Raw genomic sequence first — 13,784 nt, 5'->3', positions numbered from 1 at the left:
AGTTCCTGATGATTAATACAGAGACTGACACAAACAGAACATCAAGAAAGGTGAATCACATCACAGGATGAATTAACAAGGACTCTTAAATACCCACAGGTGAAGCAAAGGACATACGCATATCTGGATTTTGATGTCACATATAGTGTTTTAGCTTGTATGTTTACTCACAAAATATCTGTTATATGCTGTTTCCCATTTATCACACTTCTATTCCAGTGACCTTGTGAAGAGTCTGACAAGAGAGTGAAAATGTTTCTCAAAACTAATTACCTGGTGTTGCAATAATTTCTCCCTGAAACTATGCTAACCATAGCTACAGAGTGTGTAAGAAACCACCTGATTTTTTTACTATATGTGTACACATACACAGATATATATATATATATATATACACTCAAAACATTCCAAGTTGAAGTTGAAAGCTACAATTTCTGAATTCAGTGCCTCTCATGGTGGCTGCCCAGCTACTGTAAGTCACACGCGCTGTCCCTCTCGGGGCCCTGCCCATGGTGTTGGCAGGCTTCTAGAAGCCTGGTCTGTGCTGCGTGGTCCTGCCCCTCAAACCTCAGCTCACTGATCCGAGGTGGACATTGACCCTCACTGGCCCAATAAGACTTTCTCCCAAGAGTTGGGAATCTGGGGTTAATCTGGTGTCCATGGAACTGAATCGTTTGACTTGATCTCTATAAATTTCCACGGTGCCTCCCCTTCCCAAGGCCTCCCTGTGCAACTCTTGCTTAGGGCCTCTGAGGGTCTTCAGAATCATTTTAATAAATCACTATTTTTTTTTTGTTTGTTTCTGTTTTTTTTTTTTGCGGTACGCGGGCGTCTCACTGCTGTGGCCTCTCCCGTTGCGGAGCACAGGCTCCGGACGCGCAGGCTCAGCGGCCATGGCTCACGGGCCCAGCCGCTCCGCGGCATGTGGAATCTTCCCGGACCGGGGCATGAACCCGTGTCCCCTGCATCGGCAGGCGGACTCTCAACCATTGCGCCACCAGGGAAGCCCAATCAGTGTTTTTTTAACATCACTTTCTGTGACTTCTCACCAAAAGAAGTCACTTCTCACTAATACAACAGCAATGTTACTGAAAACTATCAATAGTGTGTTTTCCTTGTTGGTTCAAATTTCTCAAAGGCTATATTCTCTATTATTAAGCACATTTCATTCCATGAGTTATAGAATGCCTTGTTAGATAAAAGGGAAATAATTGGATTGCATCTTGTTAGAAGTCTAAATTTCAAAAAGAGACTTTATAAGAAAACCTTTCTCAATCATTCTTACAGGAAAACACCTTACACCCTGAAGCCTCACTTTAACACTCTACTCACAGCCTATGCTGTGGTACCTAGTGCAACCCTAAAGGAAGAAAGTGGCCTGAAAGATCTACAGGATGGCCCATGCCAGTGGAGCAATCCTTTTTAGAGCATTCCTGGCATATAATCTATCCCTAAGTGAAAACACTGGTATAATTCATCAGGTTCTTCTGGCAATGACCAAGTATGTTTTGAATACCAACTCTTTTTTCAGAATCCTTTCTATATTGGAAAACATTAAAGCAAACTCTAATTTATAATTTAAAGCAGGCATTGAAAATCTCAGTGATAAGGCAGTAAGAAAAATTTCTAAATTCTGAAAGAGTACTAAGTCTCTATTAATTGATTCCTGTATATTTACTATATATGCTGCTATTATTTATACTAAGGGATTTTTTAAGTGTCCTAAAACCAACCTTTTTGCATCAGACACAAATCTCTAATTAGTTGAGAATAAGGCGACAAACAACTAATGCTTAAGCATAACTTTCAATATATGTTATCTATTGACACAAACACAAGAGAAACTCAAATTCCAGAGGTTTGAGTGAATATTTTATTTTTAAAACAAACACCCCCCCAAAAAATCTTCCATTTTTTAAAAATAAATATACAAGTAAGACAAGATTAAGTTTTAATGAATGTTCTGCCATAGTGATAGACCAGAGAAATATACCTTTATCACCAGCACACAGCACCTGTTTTTTTCCAAGCCCACCTGTTGGCGGTTCTCATGACTTCTATAGCAAATGTACTTTTAACAATACTCCATAGATTAGCAGTAGACTATACAAGTAGCCAAAATTCTCCTCAAAGGCTTTGTGAATGAGTGTATCCCTTTCTGGGTTAACACTAAAAGTCCCATGGAAAGGGAATTTACCACAGAAGTCCCAAAGATGAGACTGCTCTTTCCAATAAGAGAGATCATGAATGCCCAAAGCTTTGGAAACATTAATTATTTGATTAAATTTAGGGAAATTGGTATTACCAAAGAGTCCCTGCAAATCTAACTGAGTCTGTTTCAGAGAACAGTGATACTGGCTGAAAACCATGGTTTACATTCCATCTTCAAAGTGAGATAATGCAAGAATGCCAAAAATTCCACAGAGCCTTCTCAAGTAACAGTTTTGTCCTTGAGAAAGCATTGGGATTCTGAGTTGTGGAATTTTCCATTCACTTATTCTTTCATTTTCCATCTCCCTTTGCCTTCAAGTGTCAATTGACTTCTCTCAGTCACAGCTGTACAAATCACAGGACTTTTTTTTAATTGACGGAAGACATACATTATTCATCGATTCAGTTTCATCTGAAGGAAATAAAAAAAAAAGACACAATTTTATTTTCCAACAAAATATTTAAAGCTGCTTTTTCCCCATGAAAAACTGGACAGAAGACTTCATCCGTGATCTATGTAAGTACAACATTTTTTGCCTATCAGAGCATGTATGAGTTTGATTTTACTAAAATGTAGGCCTCCTTTTTTCCTGTTATGATTCATAGTACTTGCATATAAATATGTAGCAAATTCAATGTTTTTATTAGTTTGTGAAGCGTCACATACCATAATAATACCAAGAACACCCTGTGCTTTTCCCAGCAAGTATTGACTTAAAAGGACACTTTGTTTACATTTGTGCTACATCCTTGATAGAAAGCACGTTGGTATTGCATTGCGGGATGTGTTATTCTCTAACTGTAAATACAGTGAAGCAGAAAAGTCAAGTAGTAACTCTACACCAAGTAATCACCTTGGCCTCTGGGTTACTGATTGAACCAGACCGCAGGTTAACGTCATGACCCTCATTTAGAAAGCTCTCCTGTAGCTAGAGAAAATGACCTGTGTCCAACTCAACACGCACACACCTTCCTATTTGACAAGCCGGTTCTGAGTCACAAAAATCCCATATGAAATGAAGGAAGAAAATGATGTTCACGTTGGTAGTGAGGTGTGTATCAGCCTTGCACCCTGGCCACAGCGATAGGTGCATGATATGGTATAAGGATAAAACTTTCTCTCCTCCAGGAGATAGTTTACTACCCTGCTCTGTAAAAGTCTTGTGGGACACACAGAACAGCAGAGAGAAACGTCCACCTGCGTCCCCATCTTCAACCCAGCTCACCGTGACGGGAGAACTCAATCCTTGAATAGTCGCCACCAACTACTAACAAAAACACAGAGCTCCAAGCTCTCTGTCAGAAGATAAAAGCTCCATTATAAAAGAGACAGTCACGGCTTTACAAGCCAAACAGAAATTTCTCAACATATCACAGGCATCTCATAACCGATGCTCTCTCATCATGAGTGATCATGGTTATTTAGAGTCAGAAGCAAAATATGGAGAGCTCTGTCTACAGGCAAGTGGAAACAAGGCATAATAAAGGAAGAGCTAGGTGTGTGAGGAAAGTGATGAAGTGGGCATATTTTAATGCTTAATTCATAAGGAAGAAAACGCAGCTCAGGCAGGAATTTAACCCCTTTCTGGTTGGAAGTTCAAATAGACACATAAACAATTATTGCTATTTCTTTCGACATCAATCCGCCCTATATGGTTTGAAGGTCTCTTTTGCCCCAATACTTGCATGTCTTTCAAGGCTTGGTAAAGGCACCTCATAAAAGCCTTTCACATAGAAAAAGGTACAAATTTCACCATCTTTAATTGTTTCTGAAAACTCATTGATTCTAAGTGGAAGAAGTTATCATTTGTGATGATTCACTCCCAGTGGCATCAAGTTTACCATTGAACTCACAGTTGGGCATCTCAAATGAGAGATGGAATTTTGGGGGGACCTCACACTTCAGGGGCAGCAAGGAGGGTGGCCCCACAGTAGCTGATGTTGAAAAAGACTTTAAATTCAAATAATACAGGGCACCCAGAACACACCCCAGCAGCATCGCGAAAGCGGCAAGCCTTATCTGTTCTGCAGGGGCTTGTACACAAGCCTGGAGGTTTATTTGGTGATGTCACCTTCCTGTTTCCCCATTTCAGGTTGCCCTCCTGTTCATTTTAACCTAGTATTGTCTGTGTACAGTTGTTGGCGCAAAGGAAAGAACTGTGCGATTTGGGACTTTATATTCTTTCGTGGAGGATTTTGCATTACCTTTGAGTAAAGAGTTTGCTCGAATGAATATTTTAAGAAGTAAAGGGGGAGGGAGGAGAGAAAGAGTGGTCATTGTTTCCCTGTTTTTCCTAAGTTAAAATGTTTAGAAAGTTCGTACGTTTAATGCTTATTTATATATAAATAAAAATGATAATGATATGTGACTTTTGTTTATCTCTGGAAATAGGGTAAGATGGAGCAGAAAAAGGTAGAATAAGGTGTGATGGGACAGCCTAGCTTCACAGAGCCTATGGTAGCCGGTGAGGGGACAATAGTACTAGAACAAACTCTTAAGACCTGCTAGTTCAACACAATCGTTTTGGAGCTGAGAAACTGAGCTTCAGTGAGGGAAGGATCTTTGCGCAAAGACAAATAATTGAATGGCTAGGGTTATTATATGAAAATACCACACATTTTTAATAAGAAAAACAAAAATGCAGATTTTACTTACCTGCCATTTACTAGCTGTGTTACCAGGAGAAGGTTACTTAACCTCTCTGTGGTTCATCCGTAAAACTGAGATATAATGGTCATAGGCTTACTGGGAAAAGCAAATCAGTCAATACTTGTAAAGCACCTAGAAACAGTCAGTATTTGATAAATGTCAACTGTTTTTATTATTATTATTACCGCTACTAGTGTGAATTCAGCCAGGCCTTTTTCAAGTAAGTGAGCTTTTGTTGGTTGATGAACTGGAAAACTCAAGCCACTATGGCTTGGCATGTCACAGTGGTGTAGGTGTCAACATTGTAAGATACACTGAGGCAGAGCCTAGCTTCAGCATGGAGCCGAACCAAGTGGGGGGTGCCTGGGGACTCTTGTCCCCATGACTAATGGTCACTTGTACTTAAAAACACACAGGTAGCAACTTTCATGTAGCATAAAAAAACCCTCCAAGAATGCAGTTGAGGGCTTCCCTGGTGACGCAGTGGTTGAGAGTCCGCCTGCCGATGCAGGGGACGCGGGTTCGTGCCCCGGTCCAGGAAGATCCCACATGCCACGGAGCGGCTGGGCCCGTGAGCCATGGCCCCTGAGCCTGCGCGTCCGGAGCCTGTGCTCCACAACGGGAGAGGCCACAACAGTGAGAGGCCCGCGTACCGCAAAAAAAAAAAAAAAGAAAAAGAAAAAGAATGCAATTGAAAACCCAAACCTTTCTTGAGTCCCAATTTTGATTTTTGGAAACCTTGACCAAGCCACTTCCATATCTGGTGTTAATAACAATCTTCACCTGAATTGTTATAAAGATTAAATGTATTTGAAAGCACTTTATGACCTATAAATTCTACAGAGAATTGTACGTTCTTAAAAATGTAATGATAAAGCAGAAACTAACACACCATTGGAAAGCAATTATACTCCAATAAAGTTGTTAAAAAAAAGAAAACACAATGTATTACGGTTACAAAATGTTTCTCTTATTTTGAAATCGCAGGGAAAAAAAATCATTCTTGCTTTCTTCCAGGGATTTAGCGTTGACCATGAAAGTAGGGTATATGGCCAGAATATTCATGGAAAATGTCTTCGAAAGAAAGAACACTGAGCTGGGAAGCTGGGAGGTTTGGGTTCCAGCCCCAGCTTTTCCATGGACACAGCATACAGCCTCAGGCAAGTCGTTTAGTCTTCCTGGCTCCCAGCGTCCTTTTCTGTAAAACACAGGGTGAATTAGATGATGTCCCCCACCTCATTCTATAATTCTAAATGTCATACGTACATTTGCATGAATCCTTGAGGCACGAAACCTGGTAAATTTCAGAAAATTATTTAATAAACAAAATGTCTCATAAGCAATCCGAGCGATCTTGGAACTGACTCCCCAAATATTGCATAATTGTGTTTAGGCAAAGACTTCAAACCCAAGACCAACATCTTGGAACCGGGCCTCTTTTTACCACCACTCGCAATTCACAGAAGACAGGCTGTCCAGTTCCTGTGTTCACACTCATTCTGCCCTAAGGGCTCAGATCATTTTGAAGGTCTCTCATTAATTTGGCGGGGGTGGGGGAGGGGGGGTGCTTAGTAAACAGAAAATCATATAGCTTCTTTCAAAAATGAAATGAAAGCCTGCGAACGTGTTTTACTTCTATAACAAGTTCAGCATCTCCAAATGCTTTGATAACAACTTTAGCTTTTCCGCCCCCCTCATTTCTGACTTGATCACTATAACAACTTTGTGAGGTAGTCTGGGCCCAGGAATTTTTGTGCCCGTTTTACAAATGACTATCCTGGGGACAAAGAAATAAAGTAACTTGCTTTCCTCTTGGCATTGATGGTCCTCATTCTTGGATCTCCTGACTCTCACGTGAAACCCAACCCCATCTCGGAGTAACCTCCTCGCTAGGGTCCACCTGCCTGCAGATCAGCCCCTGGAAATGCCTGCCTCAGTTCCCTTCACGAGCAAAAAGCTCTCCTCTTCCTTACTGCCCAAATCATTCTCTGGGACCCCGTATAGAACTGAAGTGGTTCTCCGAGTGCTTTAGCCCTTTGAAAGAACTTCCATGGAAAAATAAAATTCCCAAGATAGAAACAATGGACTTATTGAGGACCGAATTAGACCCTGCCTCCATGCCCTGTGGTTTTGCCCTATAAATGTTTTTCCCGTAATTCACTGGCTGCTTTGGGAGAGCTGTCCAGAACTCTTTCATCAGAGTTATTTTTTCAGCCTAAGATTTTGGCCATCTCTCAGTTTATTTTGAAAAAGGGGAAGGGATGAATCATGTCCTAGAAAGAAAGATCTTACAAGGTCCTCAACATTTTATATCCATGGGGATAATTAGGAAGATTGGAGAATTATAGCCCTCTCCATTAACTGACTGAGGAGTAGACCAACTTCAAATCACAAATACAGGATTCTGAACACAAAGTATAATTTTATGGAACTCACTTCCCGGCCCCTGTGATAGAGACAAGACAGTGACATGTTGGAAGTGCCTGCCCTGCGCTTTGCTGACAGATGGAATCCGGCAGAGGCAGAGGGCTCTGAAAGACCACACAGGGATTAGCTCCACAAGGAACGTGCCTGTGTTTGCATAATATTGACGTTTCCACCTTCATAATGGCCTCATTTCCTTTATCCCCCAAATTAAGTGGCAGAGACAGCTACTCCTGGTGGCAAACATGGTTCCATTGCTTCTTCTGCTGGACTTGTGAGGAGGGCACTGTTGCTTCCCTTCTGGCCACTGAGGCAGCATAAACACAGCTCCCCATCTCAGACTCACTTTTCACTTAAAATGGAAGATACTGGCAGCCATACACATCCCTTCACCTAATTCACCTAATTTAAGAACCTACTGTGGGCAAGGTGGTGTGTTAGGTGCCTCAGGGGACCAAAATCTGAGCTCAGTCGAGTGCGTGATGGCTGGGACGGGACTGTGGCGGGCTGGCAATGGGGGAGATGAGTCTTCAAATTACTGTTTAGAATCAAAGGTTTTATAACAAAAGCATACCTAATGATCAAACACAACAAACTGGTCCTATCAGACTAGGGACCATATCTCCTTTGAAATATCCTTGCATCCCACTCTGGTACTTAAAAAAAAATTTTTTAAGCAAAGGGAAGAGAGGTATCTTGAGGGTTCAGAAAAAGGATGATTCTTAGGGGGATAAGTAATGGTTTCATGAAGAAAGTGGCGCTGGAAATGAGTTCTGAAGGTTGAGTAGATTTTAAATAAATGGGTAAAATAATAACAAATATATATATATATATATATATATATATATATAATGCACAATATTTTTTGGCCATGCCACGTGTGATCTTGGTCTCCCAACCAGGGATCGAACCCGTGGTCCCTGCAGTGGAAGCACAGAGTCCTAACCACTGGACCACCAGGGAATTCCCAGTGCACAACTTTAAATGGCACTATTTCATATCTCACGTTACTTCTTAAGACAAAGAGAGGAGGTCCCTCCATGTAGGGAGCTCACCAGGAGCAAAGGCAAGGGTCTGGGAAGCACCAGACATCTGTAGGAACCAGCAAATACTTTTGCGTGCGCATGCCAGACCTTTAGTGAGCACCTACTATGTTCCAGGTGGGCAGCGTAGGTGATACAAGGATTCTGAGGCACAGAGGTCCGCCTCCAAGTGTCAGGCAGCCTGGAGAAGAGGTTGACGTAGTTGGTGGAAGCAGGAGATAAAGGTGGGAGGCTACCTCGGGACCAAGTGAAGAGGGTCTTTAAAACTAGGCTAATGGGGTTGTACTTATTTCAGTGGCAAGAGAGGATTATTAGAGATTTGGGGCTGAGGAGATAGGACCTGGGTTGAATACATGATTCATTTAGTGCAAACGCATAGGATTCATTCAGAACACAAAGAAATGAGGAAGAAAAACTAGTTGAGAAATGAAGGCAAAGTTCCCAGGCAAGAGATAATAGGGCTCTGAATATGGTAGCGCTAAAGAGGGGTAAAAAGAATGGAAAAAAAGAGGGGGTCAGCTAAAGTAAACAGTGTAGGACATTGAATTGTTTGAAAGGAACAGGACATGTCTGATATGGGTCATGCTGAGTTTGGAATGCTAGCGGGATGCAGAGAGGAGGCGTTTAGCCCACAGCTAAAAAGACAGTTGGGTCTGCGGTATTTAGGTGCTGGCCAGAAAGATACGTTTTGGTACTATCCACAAGGGGGTGACTGAGAAGATCATGGGACTGAACGAGATAGCTGAGGTAGCATGTATAGAAGGGAGAGGAAGAAGACATTCCTGGGGAATATGTACGTTGATGGGGTAGAAGTAGAAAGAGAAGCACATGAAGAAGACAGGAGAAAAGAGAAAAGAGATAATGCAGTGCCAGGGAACGCAAAGCAGGAAAATGTTTAAAAGGGGAGGTATCAAGAGTCAGATGCTAAGGAGAAGCCGGGAGGTATAGACTGAGTTGGGATGAACCACAGGATCTAGTGCTTGGGGAGGGCAGAGTGGGTCACTGGCTGCCTTTGAAAAAGAAATTTCAGTGAGGATGAGAACAGAAAAGTCAGCACTCATCAGCAGAAAGTGAGCGAGTGGACAGAAGGAAGGAGACTTTAGAAGATGGATGGAGGGATGGAGAGTAAAGACGCACATGAGGAGGGAAGGAGTGATGGGCAAGGGGGCAAACGAATCAGGTTTGCAGATGGACGGGTGAAGTAGCAAGGACAAGGGTGTGTACAGCCAAAGGCAAGCTGGAAAGAAGGAAGCATGAAGGGGACAGTGAAAACACAAAGGTTCTCTCCCTAGACAGTCTCGCCCATTCCGAAGGGCACAATCACCACCTCTCCCTGGGATGACTCACACATTTCTATCTCCCGCCCTAATCTCTTCCTGCGCTCCTGATCTATATATAATATGATCTGCTAGACACCTCCTGGGTTCAGGAAGGCACCTCAAACTTAACTGGCCGGAGTTAAGTGCACGGTTTTTCCTCCAAGCCGCATCACTCTTCCCTTCTCAACACATGGCATCTTTGCCCACCGAATTGCCAAAGTCGGAAACTTAGAACTTATCTCAGCACCTCGATTGCTCTCAAACGCCTCACCACCACTAAAAGGTTTTAATGTGTCTCCCCAAATCCGCCTTTGCCCCCATCTAACCTCTATAGTACAGCGAGGGTGACTTTTCCAAAACGCAAGTCTGATCACGTCCAACCCCTGCCTGGAGGCTCCGGTGGCTTCCTGTCGGGCAGGGCCAGAACCTGACACGCCTCCCCGGGGCCGCAGCCTGTCCCTGCTCACCTCCCAGCCTCGCCTGGCGCTCTCCCCAGCCTGCACACCCAGCCACACCACCTCTCTTCGCTTCCACCTCTGTGCCCCACACATGCTGTTCCACCTGCCTGGCATCGCCATTCTCTCCACCTGCTTAACTCCTATTTCAAGCAAGACGGAAGACGGTATAGCCGAGTGGTTAGGACTCCAGACTTTGCAATCAAACTGAGTTCCAATCCCCATTCCTCTACTCACAGCTGGATGACCCTAAACAAATTATTGTCTCCAAGCCAGAGTTTTCTCACCTATATGTTAACATGAGTCCATAACACACACACACACACACACACACACACACATCCATATAAAACACTAAAATCTGGACCTTTTACATAGGAACCACTTGGTAAACATCAGTCAATGGTATTAATGTTCTTTCCAAGTGTGGGTCAGTCCTCCCTTCCTGGAGATGCCTCCAGTGACCAGGTCACTGCCCCGTGCCATCTGCAGTCTCAGCCCCCTTGCACCCTCCCTTCCTTGTACCCATCACAGATTTAATGTTGCATTTACCATGAGATTTTTAGATCATGTCTGTGTTCTCCACCAGGCTGAAGGCTCTTTGAGACTCTGCCTCCTTTGTTCATGCAAATAGCCCAGCCTCTAACACGCCACCGCCGAAGTAGACATTCAACCAATACCTGTCCAGTGAATGAATGAATGAACGAGGAAACAGACATGGCCCAACTGTGGTTAGCGTGTGTAAGGGTTGGCACGTTCAGCTCATCGGCTATGCAACAACCCAGTATTTTGTCACTTAGCCATTTCATCCTCGCTTTAGGGAGGGCCAGATAAGCAGCGTGTCATCTCATCTGTGAGTACCAGCACATTGTTATTAGCCATATTTATTTTTCAGAAACCAGGTGAGTCTGGGGTACAATCCGTATTTGTGCAAGCCTCATTGATCAAGGACATTTGGTAATCCGTCGCTGAGGCAGACGATGACAAAAGGATGATCATCTCATAATTAAAAAGGCTCATGAATATTAGCACATTAAGTCCCAGAACACATTGGTCAAGTGGAAAGGACAGAACAGAAGCTCCTGAAGGCCGTCTTGTGTGCCAAGTGAGGAACACTGAGGGAGAGCCATCTCCCGGGCTCCCTTTAACCCATCTTAATTTTCTGTGTTGTAGATACAAACACAGATGTAGAACTGGACCCCTCGCCGGGATGTGGCTTCTGCAGGTTTCTGACTGTGAACCGTGACTTTTGGGCTCGTGAGGTAGGTCCCATCCTCCCTTCCTTTCACGTCACCTTCCCTCTGGGTCTCTTCCGAGGAAAACATTTTATTCTAGGGAATATTTTCTGAAGAATTCTCTTGGTGTCTGCTGGTGGGCACATCCTAAATCCATAGGAAATTCTATACAATCCTGGACAAACCTTTTTGAAGAAACCCATTATTTCCCAGAAATTCTAGTATAAAAGCACATTAGGGTTTCAAAATGCAAAGTGACTGGGAAAAAAGGCTCATGTAACATTAGAAGCAGAAACCTGATTGTAAAGTCACGTCTACGCTAAGGTTGTAACTATAGGAAAATTCTATAACATATTGATGGTAACTGGGAGGAAACATGAAAACAGCTGGTTTTTAGAATGGCAAGATTAGAGATATGTTTTCTTTCCCTTTTTTTCTTGCTTGATTTCTGTTGTTGTTATAGTATTGTTTGTACAATACACAGTTGTCAGCTAAAAATTTATATTATGCTTAAAATATGGTGGGAAACCATAATCACTTGTAGTAGAGACATTAAAAATTATACCCCACCTTAAAGTTGAATATGGAAAATATGGAGCTATTCTACCTTATCTTTTAAAACTATTACTTATTCTACAAAACAAAGCGGGAACATCTTCTAGCATAGTTCTTAAAATTGGCAGAAACGAATTTCATTTATCTCCTTCAGCATCACGGCAACAGCCTCAAAACTTTTATTTTCTTCAATGAGAAATGATAGAACAGAATAAATTTTTATTAAATTTTCTGTCTGATTAGCTAGTAGACAAGAAAACCTGTCTAGAGAAACTACCCTATGTTGGAGGAATCCTTCGTAGGGCAGAAAATGCTTCAGCGTATATTTGCCTCGTGGCAACAAATGCTTAAAGAGAGAATGCTTGTTGGGTGCTGGCAGCCAGAGTTGAAACACTGAATTACAGGTCTGCAAATTCAACTCAGAAAATAACCACAAAGTCTCCTGTTTCTTAAGCCTTCTGTTTATTCCATGCTTCATTCACAGGGACCTATTTCCTGTAAACAATACAATGTAGGGTTAGGATAAATCTCACACTGAAGGGGCATTTCCTTCTGTCCAGAAATTTCCACTTGCTTCTTCAATGAACTGATTCCTATCCCTAGGAACTGACTGCCTTGGCCCTCTGGAATGCCATTAAGAGGTTAAGAGGGCCTGTGGCTAGTTTAGACTTTATCTGTCTTAGAACTCAGGTCTCTCCTGTGTCCCTTCCATGCACGTCAGTCCAGCAAAAATGTATCCAGCTGAGTGACTTCCCAGAGCTGTTGAGTCAACAGGCTCTACCAGGAGGCTATGGAAACACCTTATTGGCCCTTGAACGCTGCCTCTCACCCACTGGTTAGTTAGCTCGGTTCATGCCGGACTTCTAAATAGTTCAATCCGGAGTCAGCTGGACTGCGTGTTCCTAACTTTCCTCTTCACATGACTGGTTATATGTGGTAAAAGTTATCAGCTGCGAAAACAAATAAGTCCAGTGCCACAATAACAAGTGATCTGCTGACCAACAAATGAACGACTCAATACTGGTAAGTTGATTGCCACACTAACGTTCATGAACTTGATTCTGGAGGCAAAGGGGACCACAGAATGATTTTTAAGAACAGGAATAATGTAACCTGGGTTTGAGATAGGAACTAAACGTAGAGGCTAGAGGAAAATAAACTGGAGAGCGTAGAGATCGGCTGGAATCAGGAAATGAAGAAGAAGCAACTGGAATAGCTGAATTGGCTCAAACCAAGGCAATGACGACAGGCATAGAAACCAAATAGATAACAGAATAAAAATGGATCAAATGATGCAACAGTTTGATGCGGATTAATGAAGAAAAACACCTGTCAAGACAGAGTTAAGGGGCTTCCCTGGTGGTGCAGTGGTTGAGGGTCCACCTGCCGATAGGTTTGTGCCCTGGTCCGGGAAGATCCCACATGCCACGGAGTGGCTGGGCCCGTGAGCCATGGCCGCTGAGCCTGCGCGTCCAGAGCCTGTGCTCCGCAACGGGAGAGGCCACAACAGTGAGAGGCCCGCGTACCGCAAAAAATAAAAATAAAAAGACAGAGTTAAGAAGACATTAAGTTTTTAGCCTAGGTTATTGAGTTGTTGATGGTGTCATTAATATAGCTGAGGAACCAAGAGGAAAGGTTTGGGGGATGAGACAGTGAACTTCTGGTTTTAGGCCTGAGAGTTTTAAAGTGTCTGGGAGATATCCATGAGGAACATTCTAGCGGCCCATAAAGAGATGCCAGGGCTACACACTTCCTTTAGAATAGAAAGGTCAAGAGGAGAAACACAAAGATCGCCAAGTGAATATCACAATACATGGGTAAAGATATATTAATAGGGTCAGTTGCTTTCTTAATCCATAAACACTCTTTCTATTTTTTTAAAGATTTGTTAT

General features: G+C 42.8%; 2 long non-coding RNA genes across 3 annotated transcripts in view; one reads left to right on the top strand and one right to left on the bottom strand.

Annotated features, from left to right (window-relative positions):
- Positions 1-2,469: 2,469 nt before the first annotated feature.
- Positions 2,470-13,784, top strand: part of LOC137201826 (uncharacterized) — a 24,878-nt gene continuing 13,563 nt past the window's right edge. For both annotated transcript variants that reach the window (XR_010932370.1, XR_010932371.1), the window contains exons 1-2: positions 2,470-2,728; positions 11,276-11,364. This is a non-coding gene — a long non-coding RNA (uncharacterized lncRNA). The remainder of the gene's footprint in view (positions 2,729-11,275; positions 11,365-13,784) is intronic.
- The window catches only part of LOC137201827 (uncharacterized), a 26,627-nt gene continuing 18,490 nt past the window's right edge, over positions 5,648-13,784 (bottom strand). The window contains exon 2 of the long non-coding RNA XR_010932372.1: positions 5,648-6,059. This is a non-coding gene — a long non-coding RNA (uncharacterized lncRNA). The remainder of the gene's footprint in view (positions 6,060-13,784) is intronic.

This window comes from Pseudorca crassidens, chromosome 11, assembly GCF_039906515.1.
Source record: "Pseudorca crassidens isolate mPseCra1 chromosome 11, mPseCra1.hap1, whole genome shotgun sequence".
In the NCBI taxonomy this organism is placed as follows: Eukaryota; Metazoa; Chordata; class Mammalia; order Artiodactyla; family Delphinidae; genus Pseudorca; species Pseudorca crassidens.
The sequence above is the reverse complement of the archived record's forward strand: the minus strand, read 5'-3'. Positions and strand labels throughout refer to the sequence as shown.